Source organism: Triturus cristatus, chromosome 4_2 (assembly GCF_964204655.1).
Source record: "Triturus cristatus chromosome 4_2, aTriCri1.1, whole genome shotgun sequence".
Classification (NCBI taxonomy): Eukaryota; Metazoa; Chordata; class Amphibia; order Caudata; family Salamandridae; genus Triturus; species Triturus cristatus.
In genome coordinates, this window is record NC_140586.1 from 650,144,109 (window position 1) to 650,157,245 (window position 13,137).

Sequence of the window (13,137 nt, forward strand, 5' to 3'; positions counted from 1 at the left end):
ATTTGATCATAAATTGGACTGCACTCCATAGCCTGAAAAGTGCTGCTGTATTGGATACGAGTTAGAGGGCTTCTGTATTGAAGCAGATTCTGACATGTGAATATCCCCTGTTTGTTTTTTGCTTTTGAACCTCAGGTGTTTGCACCTCTGCTGTGAGTGAGTCTACTTAATGGAATCTCACCCAATGTAAGCTTCTGTTTAAAATGAATCTGAGATGCAGCTGTCAGAGCTCACCATTTCAAATAAGATCAACTTCGGTTGGCAGGTGGAGTAAAGGACTCCGAGCAGACTGCACCGAAGAAGTGTCCACAAGCATCAGCATATGTATAGTGACTGGGAAAAAAGACTTGCTCTCTAACCTTTTCTACCATCTGTGCCCAGGCAGAACTGTGATAGATAACATCCAGAATAAATTGGCTGTGGTCTACTAAGGCCTTATAATTCAATTGGTAGCCCAAAAAGAAATATTCACTTTCATTTTCTAGACAGTCTACAACGTAAACTAGAACCTTTGACTGGAATGAGACCAGGAAAGCCATTAACATGTCTCTTCTTATCAAGTATTCACAAATGCATTTTCAATATACGTTTTACTCCATTAGCATTTATAAAACTTGGCATATTTTCGTGTGCCAGCCTTAATGGAATTCATGATGTCAACTAACCTGCTAGGCCAGTCGATTACCTGACCAAAAGTTCAAACCTACCCCTAGAACAAAGCACCATTCCGGAAAGGCACATGGCTGACATGTCTTTAAATCTATTTAGTTGTAGCTCCCCGACAAGCTCTGCCAATAGGTTTCTATATGGGACAAAAGGAAGGCAGGTAGGCCTCGGTCTCCAGTCACCACAGTTTGTCTTCTTTGAAGCCGGAGTGAAGAACTCAGAATTGCGTGTGCGGAGCTTGGCATAGAGAGTAGGATCTCTCCCAGGTTTCCTTCAAGCTATCATCTTAATTCTGGTCAGGAAGCAGTAGAGGGAGTTTGAAATTCAAGGGGCTGCTCTCTGGAAGTTCCGGCTTAGGGTGGGAGGGATGATGAGGCATCTCTCCATTTTGTCTCCCACCATCTCAACTGTTCATTTTCAATTATAAACACCCATTCAGGGAAGAACATTTGATAAGAGGAGCACCAGGATAAATTATGGACTGATTAGAGTGGGTGAACACACTCTAGGCTTACACTTCTGTTGGATTCTGTGCCCAGAGCTAGAAACTGTCTCTCCGATTGACTCTCTTGGCCAGCAGAGGACAGACTTGAGGACTAATCCTGGCTGTGAGTGCCATAGGAGTGGAAACCAGAAACCCTTCTGCTAGAGAGACAGACACCCAGAAAATGGCTGAAGGATGCGGGCGCTATAGAAGTAGAGTGGTCTGATTTCAGGATCGTAGAGAGAGCTGCAGCACGAAGACCCTTGGTCAGGAGGCTACCATGTGCACTACAGGTGGGCAAGTCCAGACTCCAACAGCCAGCTGCTGCACTCCAGCCAGGTGACTGAAGAGTGCTAGCAGGTGCCGAAAGCAGAAAAACATGTAGGAATCTGTACACCAACATATATGAATTTCAGATAGGAGCATAAAATCAGCATTTCAACTGTTCCCAGCCTGATGTCAACGAAATTCCATAACTGTGAACCAGGGTTTCCAAACTATCTCCAGGTGACATTACAACCCCTCACTGTTGTGTAAAGACTAACTTACCCAGGCAGCTCATGTGCTGGAGGACTCCCTAGTTGACTAGACAGCAAGTCTACGAAACCCCCAGCTGAAGTTCGGGGTAAGGACTCACTAAGGTATCCTTCTTGCCCGGAATCCCACAGGCCTGTGGGAAGTAGCTCTGTGGAGCACAGGGCTACCCTAAGCATAAAGAACGCTGCGAGCAGTTGCTGACTCTCCACACGGTCTTTAGGAGCAGCGCCCAATCCCAGTACAGGAAGATCTGTGAGGAAATTACTGATGTGCATGTTGTACCTGGGCAGGCAAGGGCAAAAACCAGTGAGGCATGAGAATTGAAGAAAAAAAAACTCAAGAAAGGGGCTAAGATGTGGCAAGGCCACTGCATCAAAGGCAGGTCATAGAGAAACACGGGTCACGGGTACCTCATGAAGGAAAGAGAGCACCTCTCAAAGTGTTGTACTGCGTCTGGGGACTGCCAAGGGCAGTGTAGCTCCACTCCCCTCCACCACAAGTGCTCTTACATTAAAAAATATATATTTATTCTGGGGTATTGCATTACTGTCCTTGGGAGAAGCAGAGCATTGTTTCAAGTCACTCCTGGGCTGGCTATTGAGTTATGCTTCCTGAAAGATTCCTGGCATCCTAATTCAATAGCAGAAACATGGCTATTTAGTGAAATGTTAGCTGTTTTACTATGGATACAACTGAAATGACTTCAAAGCCAATAGGTGTTACGTTTAAATAGAGAAAATAACATTTTTTATTACTGTGTATACCACATGATTGTCGATGGGCATAAATAGAGGAATTGCGGTTTTGGGGATTGGGGTATGCTGGCACCCAAACCGTTAAAATGTGCCAAGGACCTTCAAAGTGGAGTCTACATTTAGGGGTTAGTTGACGTCTGTGAACATGCCTTAGTGTACACTTCATGTAGTTTGCAATGCCTTTTACAATGGATTTCCCTTGGTTTTTCCACCTGCCATTTTGTCCATATTTGTAATTTCTCTTTATGTATTTCAATTTTAAGGTATTAAAGTACTTTTTATTTGAAAAGCAAATAGCGTTGACTGGACATTGTAAGAAAGTGGCTCTGTATATACTGTCCCCAAATAGGTACAGTGTGCACATGGGAGGAAATTCACTTAGCAGGTAAGTGGGGTTGTCGTTACTTTTTCTTTCTCAGTGCTGGATCCTGGATTCAGCACTGGTGCATCTCCTGTAAACAGTTGAAAGAATACGTTTTTGTTATACAGCCGATTTTGAAGGAATATTTGTTTGTTTCCAAAATCGACACTTAGAAGAATTTCTGGTGAAAACCAGGCAATGTTATCCTATGGAGGAAAATCAAGTTAGCGATAAGTACAGTTGTAATTACTTTTCAGGGTCAGTGCTGGGCACCAAGATCCAGCACTGGGATCTCTCCTGATAACAGGTGAGTAATTTTGTTTTCGTTATTCGGCTGATTTTAGGTGAATATTTTTAAGTTTCAAAACTCGACATTTAGATGAATTTCCAAGTGAAACCAGTCAATGTTAGCCAATGGAGTAAAAGTGAGTTATCGGCTTCCAGGTAAGTACTCGACTGGCAGAGTTAAGGTTCTGGGCATAGACTCAGGGGTCTCCCAGGGTCAGATAGGTACCGTTGTTACACCCTCAGCGGCACAGGGGAAGCTGGGTGCATAGAGAGTTAGGCCCAATGTTAGCCTATAGCGGGCAGGGGACCCTTGGTTGGTGGCTGCTAGGAGGCAGGCCACGCGGCTGTGGGAGCTGGGCTCCTGGTCACTCCCAGAGGGCAAGTGGGGAAGTAAGATAGGATAGAGGTTGCACTTCCAGGGGCACTTGGGTGCAGGGTGCTTTTGAGCCGTCGGGCGCTCATTGTAGTTCAATGGAGAAGCTACAAGATGAACACAGGCTGCAAATTCGGGGACGAAGATTCTTCAGGTGCGACCACCACTTCAAGAGGTAAGTTGGGAAGCTGTAGCTTAGGAAGGCACCCAGGTGCTGGGCACAGGGGGCCGCAGGGCCTCGGGGGTCTTTTCGCGTCGGGAAATCTTACCCTCTGCTGGTCGCGGTTGGAGGGGTCCCTGGTTCTGAGGCTGCAGGCGTCATCAGGAGCGTCGAGTTGGGTCCTTGGGTGCTGAATTCTGGGTCACAGTCGCCGGGGGGACGTCCTCGTGGTCTTTGTCCACTCCGGCACAGGCCAGGCTTGGCGGGTGCAGAGTGTGCAGGGTTCGCGGTCCCTGACTGGTGCCAGGGGTTGTTGCTTGTTGTTGAGCAGGTCCACTGCTTGTGGGAGTCCCAGTCTTTTTAGAGTCACAAGGCAGTCAGGTCCTCCGGGGTTTTTGAGGTTGCTGACCACTGGTGACGCCGGGGTTTAGCAGAAGTAGGTTCGAGGGTCGACAGGCCTGTAGGGCTGTGGCCAAATCGGTTGGTGCCTTCCTCTTGTTAGCAGCTGCACGGCAGGTCTTCTTGTTTCATGTTCTTCTTGCTTGTTTTGGATTCGGGATCTGAGGAAGGAAGATTCAGGGTGCCCCTAAATACTGGGTTTAATGTGCTGTGAAGTTTGATACCAAACTTCAGTCTTCAGTGTTGCCATCATGCTGCTGTGGAGTTCGTGTTGACGACCTCCCAGCACCATATACTCTTAATGGCAGCACTGCACTTACACCAGGACCTGGGTACTGTAGGGGTACAGGGCTCATGCACCTGTACCCACACCACTGGCATAGGGCACCCAGCTAGAGGGGTGCCTGATGTATGCCAGGGCAGTGGGTGTTGTGGGCATGGCACACAGGGATGTGTGCCATGTCGACTCTCTGTTTTGTTCTGCAACAAGACACTCAGCCTGCAAAGGCAGTGTGTGTGTGTGTGTCAGGGTACAGGGCCTCTAAGGGTGGCACAGTAAGTGCTGCAGCCATTAGGGGCCTTCTCTGGTCACAGGGCCATGGGTACCTAAGGTACCATTTACCAGGGGCTGACATGTGGCCAGAGATGCCAATTGGGTTTAGGCTTCATGCAGGTTTAGGGAAGTAACACAGGCCCTGGGCATCTGATTGGCAGGAGCCCAGGGCACACTCAGTCAAAGTACATCAGCAATTCAGCAAAAAGTGGGGGCATAACATGCAAGAAAGATGGCACTTTCTCACAGACATTGATTTATTGAATGTCATTTGTTGCTGTGATGATTTGAGGGGAATGAATGAGCAAAGTCCTGGAGCAGCATTCTGCTTGCCCATAGAGAAAATGGATCTTTGGGAGAACAGCAAAATAATTCCTGTAAGGGCTGAGGAGCAGCAGGAGAGACATGTGCTGATACCTCAGTCTATGGTCGTGTTTTTGTTAGGGGGAAAAAGTGCATTCTGCACACTGCCATTTTTGTGCAGTGTACCGTTCTCACACCTTTTTAAATAAATTATGCTTACAATAGTTCTACTATGGAACTCTTACAGAATGGAAGGCTCTCAGTTTAGGGCATCAGTCCTAGCATTTTTTTTTTAAATCATTTCATTCAATGTTAATTTTCTCTTTAAAATGAACTCATTTTCTTCACCTTTACGATCAAACTGGAAATAAAAGTAAATTCTCTTAGACTTGGTCAGAAGGGGAAATTGATATGGTGGGAGTGTGGTGTGTGTGGAGTGTGGTGTGAGTGGTGTATGCAGGGTGTGTGTGTGTGTTAATTGTTCTTTTTGCCAGTGTCTAGACCGCAGCACCTCCCTATGTAAGCCTTGGACCCTTATACCTCACTTAGGTTTAAATCTGTTTTATTGAAACCAAATATCTGACATTACATACACAATGATTCAATTCTAAATGCCATTTTATCAGACCACTCAGTTCATGTTTGAATCAAATCACCTCCCCCCGTCCCTTCACCCTCCCCCTGTTCTGGGTATATAAACAAGATAATATCAACTACAGTGAAGAAAGAAAAAATCTAGGACAACTCTGCATTCCAATGGATGTTCCCACTCAGGAGTTCTCAGTTTGTGCCGTAAGCCGGAACAGCCGCAAGTATTTAGGACAGGTAAGTTTGGTAAATTCTTGTGATAGTAAACGGAGAAACGGCTTCTATAATTCCTGATATGCATCATCCTGATGCGTCAAAGACAAGGAGAGTCGTTCCATTCCCAAAATGTGCCAAAGCCTGTTTAACCAATTTAGTCTAGTCGGGATCTTCCCCGTTCCCCATAGTGCTAATATTGATTGGTGTGCTGCCCCCCCCCCCCCCAATGCCAACGCTATGTTTCTACCTCGTCTAGAGTGTAATGGGTAAGTGAGTGGATTAGGGAGACCAAGTACTGTGAAGGTGGGGAACCTAGGCAATTGGATGTCAAAGTGTGTATCAATGTCGTGTAACAGCTCTTCCCAGAATTACGACAACCTGGGACACTCCCAAAGTATGTGTAGCAATGTCTCTCTGTATCACATCCACTCGAGCACATGTCACTTTGTTCTGGTTTCATCCGGTGCAATCTTTCAGGAGTTGGATGCCAATATGAGATTATTTTTGTTGCGGTCTCAGTACTGGCCATATTTGATGCCATGCTCGGTAAAAGACATCCAGCCATTCCTTCGAGGAGAGCTGTCTGCCCACCTCCCTCTCCCACCTAAGCTGCGAAAGCATTTGAGTCATCCTCCAGACCCCCCCCCCCCTCCCCCCCAGAAGCCCATATAATTATTTAATCAGACCCCGGTCTGTGGCTTTGCGAATCAGCCATTTCTTGAATGAGGTTAAAGGACGTTGCAGTACTTCTCTTACTAAGGGCTGCATCAACCAGTGCCTTATCTGTGTATATCTAGATCACTCTATCTCAAGTGCAGTCTGGTCTCTCTGTAAGTCATCAGGGGGTATACTCATCGAAAAAATGGCCGACTGAAGAGCAATCCAGTCCCTGGCATGCTTTGAAACCACTGACGTCCAATCCTGGGGGGATTGCTTTCCAGCTTCTTAGTGCCCCTTCAGGTATCTCCTGGCTCTACTGTATGTCCCCACATCTTCCTTTCGCCCCTACCTCAGCTCTGGGGCCTCGCCGCAACCTCTGTGCCTGGAGGTCTACTTCCTCCCACGCATGCTACAGCGGTATTGGTTGTTCGCTGCTTTGTTCGGGGCCTTTCCCTCCGGCCTTTGCCTTTTTTCGCTCTTAATCGGAGCTTCAGGGTCCCTTCTACCGTGACCTGCTACCTAAACAAATGTCTCTCGGACCCCTGCTGTTGCTGATTACCCCCAGGCCCTCCGCTCTGCCCCACTCCTCCAATATTCCGTAGCTGCCACACGCTCTGGGATCCAGGTACTAGTACTGACCGTTCCCTGAGCTCCACAAACTGGTCCCATCCCCCAACTCTCGGTACCTTCAAGTGGCGATGCTTACGATTCGTGCCAGGGATCCCGGCTCCTTCACTACTCCTCCACTCCCGATGTCTAGGGCGCTGGTCCGCTGCTCCTCCCTGCCGCGTGTGAGTTGCCCCCACTCCTGCCGGGTCCCGAGGCCAGCCACTCTTTACTCCCGCTCTGCAGACGGCCCAGTTGACGCGCTGATCGCCTGCCTGCGCCACGCTTTTCTTCCCGCCAGGAGGTGGGCCTCTACTCTCGAGGTAGCTCAAATCGCGAGTTGCGTGGCAGAAATCCGCCCCTTTCTTGCATGTGAGCCACCGATTTATTCCCAGCTTTGCAGGCCCGCTCTGATTTCTCGAGGTTACTTGTTACTGAAGCCTCAGCACACGTAAACGATATATTTCTCGTTGTCAAATTCATACAAGAAAATATGAGTACATAAAAGACAAATCATACGACAGAATACAGTCTTCTTCTTGTCTTCTTTATTAAGACGGGTTCTGGTGAGGTATCGAGGTTACAGCCATTCACAGCCAACAAGTGTTTCGTCGCATCGGGAGTGTACTCCCACGACTTCAAGGCTGTGCAAACAAACAGATAAATGCCAACTCATACCGTGAAGGTCAATACAGTAATTGAAATCCACAGTAATCAACATTACGTTTAGAATTGCAAGCACAAACAAAGTGAATAATTGCGTGCTGGAAAATTGAATTTCCAAGAGAAAATTAGGAACCCAAAGGGGAATGATGACAAAAAGTCTTGGAAGCAAACCAAACAAATGGAGAGAGAAAAGGCCCGATTGTGATACGACGTGATTGTTTAGTGAAACTACTAATTATGTGAATTAATGATAACATTATTGCCGTCGTGGGAAGTAAACGTCATGCCATCGTTAACCAAACGTGACTGAATAAATTACACCAAAGTGCCGAGGTGGAATATTTACCTCTCTTTGTATTCTTGGAAAATTCTGTTTAAATCAGGAAAATAAATAAGAATAGACTAGTATCAGAAAAAAAACTCGAACCGTAAGTTTGATAAGCAAGTCTTAAGGTAAAATTTGGCCAGGACCTACTTTAAATGTGGTTATAATTCCGGCCCACAAGGGGGTCTATGTCCAAAGGTGGGAACGAGGGATTCCACAGATCTGTCAGAGAGGTGTTCGTGTTTGACACTTCTCTATGAAGATAAGAAATAAACGTGTCAAGGTCCAGAAAATCTGTAGTGTAAACCGTAATGCTCAAGACGACACTCAATTTCGTAGCTGAAAACGGGGTCTTTGCCCCTTCCCCCCGTACCCAATACAAAAGACTAATTGTTCCAATAGTTCAACCACAAGCAAAACTACAAAGTATGTAAAATCTTCGTTGGCTAAGTTTACAACTTATGATCTCTAAGTATCTATGTTCAATATATATGGTGAGATTCTTGTCACCATTTCAGATTGACCCGGTATCTCATTCAAGCCGTGAAACGATGCAAAATACAGGCTCCTCACTCCATAACCAAATAGTCCTAGTATCACTTTAGAAGAGTGAATACAACAAACCACCGAACCGCTTGGAGTACTGTTCTCTCATTCCACCATCCTGTATTAAACATAGCTTTACCCTTACCTGGCGTGTTTCTACAATTCAAGGGCCCTCGTCTTCACAACAGTCCGCTAAATGCAAACGTTGGGTCCGCCGAGTGTGGCAACCCGTACTCCGAGTGTTTGTTCCACGTGACGAGGGTCAGAACACGAATATATCCGGGTTCGCTCGTCATCATGTGCGTCATTGCAAATGACATAGAGAACAGACTCTATGTTATTCTACTGCCTCCCATCTTTCGTATTGGGATCTGGGGCTTATGAATGCTTAGTCGCTTCACTACTATTAATTCTCTCTTTATATTTAGTCCCTTTCGTATGTAATATGTAACATAATTCAATATTGACCAAAATAAATCTGTGGTTTATATATACCAAAATCGAGTGAGGTGTCGAATATTGTCGTTCCAGTGGTCCTCAATTAGATATTCACCAATTGAGATCTGTAGATGCCTCAATTGGCCTGTTATGAAGTCAAAGGCGGTCGCGACTTATATTCTAGTCGGATTATGGACGTGACGTGTGCGTGAGTCGGCTATATTAGTGCCGGTCGATAATTTTCTAAAGAGTAAGTGTCCTTAGGTCTCTCCACAAGTTAGGTCGATAACTCGTTTGATTAATACGCAAATTCAGCAGTAGGACATAGAAATGTTTGACTATGTCCAAAATATTTAAACAAGTAGAAGAAGAACAAAGGGTATTAATATATTCCTGCGTCTGGAAATACACACACAAAAAGAACAAACATTTAGAGTCATGGTGAAGTAAGTGTAAATGTAACCTTGCGTGACACAGTTAACATCGAATTACTCAGCTAAGCGTACACAATACGTCATTGTGTATAAGTATATAGTATGAAGTAAAATACTTAAGAGTGAAGTAAATAGAAAGATAACCTTGCGCGCCACATTTGTTATTTAATAATTTAAACTAAACATACACAGTTCGCCATTCTGTTAGTGTAATCATGTGTTTTGTTTATAGTCTCAGCTGCTTAACAGTGGTAGTCAGTTCTGTCTATCTGCCCAAGAAGTAATGGAGCTCATGGTCGATGTTCAAACCACATTCAGTACTCCTCATTTTTAAAATCCATAATGCCTCCTTGCGTCTCAGTGTCAGTTCCCTATTACCACCCCGGGGGTGTCTGGGTATGTAGTCAATCCCATAGAATTCAAAACGTTTCATAGTTGTTTGTTTAGAGCAGATAGACATATGAGCAGCTATGGGGTATCTCATATCCCCATTCTTAACTGCTCTCATGTGTTCTCCGATCCTGTCTCGTAGTGGCCTGATGGTACTGCCAATGTATTTTTTCCCACATTTGCACTCTTATAGCATAAATCACGAATTTGGTGAGACATGTGATGTTGGTCCTGATTTTGTAAGTCTTGCCACCCGGGCCCTGAAATTCTGTAATTCTAGCGTGTGCCCATTTGCAAGCTGTGCATCTTCCACAACCAGAAAAACCACATGAATATGTGGTCAACCAGTTGTCTGTGTTCCTGGGTGTGGGATAGCTCGGACTTAAAATATTCTTAAGTGAGATGCCCCGTCTAAAAGTTATGTCTGGTTTGTCATTGATGTAATCGCTGAGTGATCTATCAGCCTTCAGTAAGTGTCAATGTTTAGTGAGACTTCGTCTCAAGATCCCAGACCAGTCGTTGTAGCTTGTCACCAGTCTGATCTTATTGTCCTGTTTGGTCGCCACCGTTTTTTCTTTCAGAGTGTCTACCCTAGTAATTGTGTCAATCCTCCGCTCAGCCCTTTTCAAGACCTCCTGATTGTACCCACGATTCTTAAATCTCTTAAGGGTACTCCTCTTGTGTGTTTCAAAGTCAGTGTTGGTGCTACAATTCCGTCTCACCCTAACTAGTTCTCCATATGGGATCGACCGAATTTGATGTTGTGGATGTGAGCTGGATGCATGGAGTACAGAGTTACATGCTGTTGCTTTTCTGAATAGTCTGCTCTGTAAGCATCCGTCCTCCACATAAAATTCCACATCTAGAAAGGAAATTTTCTTTCTAGATGGGTCGATCCCATATGGAGAACTAGTTAGGGTGAGACGGAATTGTAGCACCAACACTGACTTTGAAACACACAAGAGGAGTACCCTTAAGAGATTTAACGACTGGTCTGGGATCTTGAGACGAAGTCTCACTAAACATTGGCACTTACTGAAGGCTGATAGATCACTCAGCGATTACATCAATGACAAACCAGACATAACTTTTAGACGGGGCATCTCACTTAAGAATATTTTAAGTCCGAGCTATCCCACACCCAGGAACACAGACAACTGGTTGACCACATATTCATGTGGTTTTTCTGGTTGTGGAAGATGCACAGCTTGCAAATGGGCACACGCTAGAATTACAGAATTTCAGGGCCCGGGTGGCAAGACTTACAAAATCAAGACCAACATCACATGTCTCACCAAATTCGTGATTTATGCTATAGAGTGCAAATGTGGGAAAAATACATTGGCAGTACCATCAGGCCACTACGAGACAGGATCGGAGAACACATGAGAGCAGTTAAGAATGGGGATATGAGATACCCCATAGCTGCTCATATGTCTATCTGCTCTAAACAAACAACTATGAAACGTTTTGAATTATATGGGATTGACTACATACCCAGACACCCCCGGGGTGGTAATAGGGAACTGACATTGAGACGCAAGGAGGCATTATGGATTTTAAAAATGAGGAGTACTGAATGTGGTTTGAACATCGACCATGAGCTCCATTACTTCTTGGGCAGATAGACAGAACTGACTACCACTGTTAAGCAGCTGAGACTATAAACAAAACACATGATTACACTAACAGAATGGCGAACTGTGTATGTTTAGTTTAAATTATTAAATAACAAATGTGGCGCGCAAGGTTATCTTTCTATTTACTTCACTCTTAAATATTTTACTTCATACTATATACTTATACACAATGACGTATTGTGTACGCTTAGCTGAGTAATTCGATGTTAACTGTGTCACGCAAGGTTACATTTACACTTACTTCACCATGACTCTAAATGTTTATGTTCTTTTTGTGTGTGTATTTCCAGACGCAGGAATATATTAATACCCTTTGTTCTTCTTCTACTTGTTTAAATATTTTGGACATAGTCAAACATTTCTATGTCCTACTGCTGAATTTGCGTATTAATCAAATGAGTTATCGACCTAACTTGTGGAGAGACCTAAGGACACTTACTTTTAAGAAAATTATCGACCGGCACTAATATAGCCGACTCACGCACACGTCACGTCCATAATCCGACTAGAATATAAGTCTTGACCGCCTTTGACTTCATAACAGGCCAATTGAGGCATCTACAGATCTCAATTGGTGAATATCTAATTGAGGACCACTGGAACGACAATATTCGACACCTCACTCGATTTTGGTATATATAAACCACAGATTTATTTTGGTCAATATTGAATTATGTTACATATTACATACGAAAGGGACTAAATATAAAGAGAGAATTAATAGTAGTGAAGCGACTAAGCATTCATAAGCCCCAGATCCCAATACGAAAGATGGGAGGCAGTAGAATAACATAGAGTCTGTTCTCTATGTCATTTGCAATGACGCACATGATGACGAGCGAACCCGGATATATTCGTGTTCTGACCCTCGTCACGTGGAACAAACACTCGGAGTACGGGTTGCCACACTCGGCGGACCCAACGTTTGCATTTAGCGGACTGTTGTGAGGACGAGGGCGCATGAATTGTAGAAACACGCCAGGTAAGGGTAAAGCTATGTTTAATACAGGATGGTGGAATGAGAGAACAGTACTCAAGCGGTTCGGTGGTTTGTTGTATTCACTCTTCTAAAGTGATACTAGGACTATTTGGTTATGGAGTGAGGAGCCTGTATTTTGCATCGTTTCACGGCTTGAATGAGATACCGGGTCAATCTGAAATGGTGACAAGAATCTCACCATATATATTGAACATAGATACTTAGAGATCATAAGTTGTAAACTTAGCCAACAAAGATTTTACATACTTTGTAGTTTTGCTTGTGGTTGAACTATTGGAACAATTAGTCTTTTGTATTGGGTACGGGGGGAAGGGGCAAAGACCCCGTTTTCAGCTACGAAATTGAGTGTCGTCTTGAGCATTACGGTTTACACTACAGATTTTCTGGACCTTGACACGTTTATTTCTTATCTTCATAGAGAAGTGTCAAACACGAACACCTCTCTGACAGATCTGTGGAATCCCTCGTTCCCACCTTTGGACATAGACCCCCTTGTGGGCCGGAATTATAACCACATTTAAAGTAGGTCCTGGCCAAATTTTACCTTAAGACTTGCTTATCAAACTTAAGGTTCGAGTTTTTTTCTGATACTAGTCTATTCTTATTTATTTTCCTGATTTAAACAGAATTTTCCAAGAATACAAAGAGAGGTAAATATTCCACCTCGGCACTTTGGTGTAATTTATTCAGTCACGTTTGGTTAACGATGGCATGACGTTTACTTCCCACGACGGCAATAATGTTATCAT

The 13,137-nt window shown here is 44.5% G+C and overlaps 1 protein-coding gene across 4 annotated transcripts in view; it reads right to left on the reverse strand.

The window, feature by feature from the left end:
• Window positions 1-13,137, reverse strand: part of RAVER2 (ribonucleoprotein, PTB binding 2) — a 418,859-nt gene that overhangs the window by 93,359 nt on the left and 312,363 nt on the right. The gene's annotated exons all lie outside the window — the stretch shown is intronic.